The sequence below is a fragment of the Chinchilla lanigera genome, unplaced genomic scaffold (genome assembly GCF_000276665.1).
Source record: "Chinchilla lanigera isolate Chin_1 unplaced genomic scaffold, ChiLan1.0 scaffold00079, whole genome shotgun sequence".
NCBI lineage: Eukaryota > Metazoa > Chordata > Mammalia > Rodentia > Chinchillidae > Chinchilla > Chinchilla lanigera.
In genome coordinates, this window is record NW_004955480.1 from 293,685 (window position 1) to 296,032 (window position 2,348).

At 40.5% G+C, this 2,348-nt stretch overlaps 1 long non-coding RNA gene across 1 annotated transcript; it reads left to right on the plus strand.

Annotated features, from left to right (window-relative positions):
* Positions 1-386: 386 nt before the first annotated feature.
* Positions 387-2,105, plus strand: LOC106146458. The gene is made up of 3 exons (XR_001230892.1): positions 387-581; positions 1,189-1,346; positions 1,941-2,105. It is a non-coding gene; the product is annotated as an uncharacterized LOC106146458 (long non-coding RNA).
* Positions 2,106-2,348: the final 243 nt, after the last annotated feature.

A 2,348-nucleotide genomic window follows, 5' to 3' on the forward strand; every position in this document is an offset into this window, starting at 1 on the left:
TTGAGCTCCTTGGTTGCGGAGTCCTCAGTTACTTAATGAGCCTTCCCTTCACACCTGGACTTGATTGAGATGATGAAATCCTTCACTGCAAGTCTGAGTCTGTGGGAGGTCTGATAAAGCTGATGGGATTTTGCATGCAGGAGGAATGCAGATAAGACTGTAGCAGTTTTTAAGCAAGTCTTTAATTCCTCTGGCAGTCTTCCCATTGATGGATGGAGTCTGTTCTCCCCTTGAATTCGGGCCAGCCTTAGCAATTCACTTGGAATCACAAGAATGTGGCAGAATGAGACCACATGAGTTTCAACACCAGATCAGAAAAGGTCATGAAGCTCCCACCTGGTGCTCCTGGCACATCAACTCTGGAGAAACCAGAGTCATGTAAGGAGCTGACCACCCTGAGAGTACCATGCTGGAGGGGCTGAGTAGGGATGCTCCCATCCATATCCCAGCTAAGCTGCCAGGTGACAACTGCAGCAACGGCCTGTCACATGAACGATCAACCTTGGACAGCAAGCCCAGTCACACCGTGAGATGACTGCAGCACCTGCAGAGATCTGAGTGCAATCCATGACAGATGCCAGGTAAGAACCTTGAGTCTTTGTGAGATCCTGACCTATAAAACTGTGAGCAAGAGAAAGTGATTTCTTTCAACAGCTATGTTTTATGCACCAATAGTGATTGGAGCATGTTGCTACACAGTCCTCATAAATATCCTTCAAATTACTATAGCTGCTTTCTGAGGTTTTTGGTTTTTCTCCTATGCAGGTAATAAAAACAATCTCCTTCTTCATTTTCCTTCTTTTGGATTATTTCTTTAGAATAAATTTCCAAAAGAAGAATAACCAACTGAAAGAGCATGAACAGTTTTATAACTTCTAATCCACACGGCCAAATGACTTTCGTAAAAGACTATCCCAATTTGCCACTAACAACTTATGGGTATTGCAGTTTTATTACAAGTTCACCAGCTTTGAGTGTTTTAATTTCAAACCATATTTAAAAGCATCACAAATTCAAAAACTGTTCTTGTGTATCTATTGTAAAATTCTATTATCCTAGGCTTAGGAGGGAATCCATGCTAGCTATAGCTAGAGCCCTCTCCTGTTCAGTCTAACTCTGCCCTTTAAAAAAAGTAATCAATGTTTTTTTTTTTCTCTTTCAAAAAAATTTTTTTTATTGTATTTCCAGCCTCATTCTGGAAAATTGGCCAAGAAGAATATTAACAATTTGGTCTATATTTGCTCTCTACATCATTTCCATGTCTCCCATAACCCTGAATTCTACTGGTTTTCTGGTCTACCTCCAGCCTGATGTCACGTTACCATTGATTGAAAGTATACTGTGAGGTATGTAACTATTATTTCATCCCTTCTATCAACCACCTTGCAAGGTGGAGTTTATTCCCCATTTCCAGATGAGAGTACTTGGCATCAGAGACATTAAATAACTTGGCACAGTCGTGTAACTTGTGAGATTTAAATCTATACTTTTGGTCAAAGAACTTTATTGCCTTGCCTAGATTACCAGTCTACTGGTGTTACTTTCCCCCTTCACCCAGACTTTCTGGGAGGAAGCCAAAGGGCAGTGGAAAATTCCCACTGACTTCCTTCAGATATTGTCTATATCCTCCAAACACTGTCCTGACTCATTTTTTTAATCACTTCACTTTAAAAGCCAGTTGAAGTCCAGGTTATGAATACCTTTGTATCTCCCTGTGACAATAGTCATAGTCATTAAATATAGTCACTAAAATGTGCTTTAGTATATGTTTTGTTAGAAATTAATTGCAGGAAGTAAAACTGAGTATGCTTATATTTCTCTGTATTACAAAAATATGCATTCACCTGAGAAAATTTTATACTTCTTAAGTAAGATGGGTCAAACATATTTTAAGTTATTCTGCTTTTCTCGAACTCTTTATATTTCTTCTCGCTCCTCAGGATGAGCTGTGATATGAAAAATTGAGGCCAAAAGAAGGCTCCTTGGAGACATTGGAAAGCAAGCTACAAACATGACTATGCTTCTCTGGAATGCGAACTCCACAACAGCAAGGATTTTGCTTTCCCTGCTGTGACCCCATTGCATTAACAGCACCTGGTGCACAGTAGGCCCCCACCTAATTTCCACAGCTGAGATGATTGGTCACAGAACTTCAGGCTCAGCATCTGTCATCAAACCAGTTCTAGGCCTTTGATACGCAAAGCCTGGTTCTTGGTCCCACACCTGGAAACCTGTCCAGGGAATACAGAATCTCAGGCTTCCACTGAACCAGGAAATGAATTTTAACACAATCCCCAAGTGATTGGTGGCCACATTAAAATTTTCAAAGAACTGTCTAAGCTAGTCTC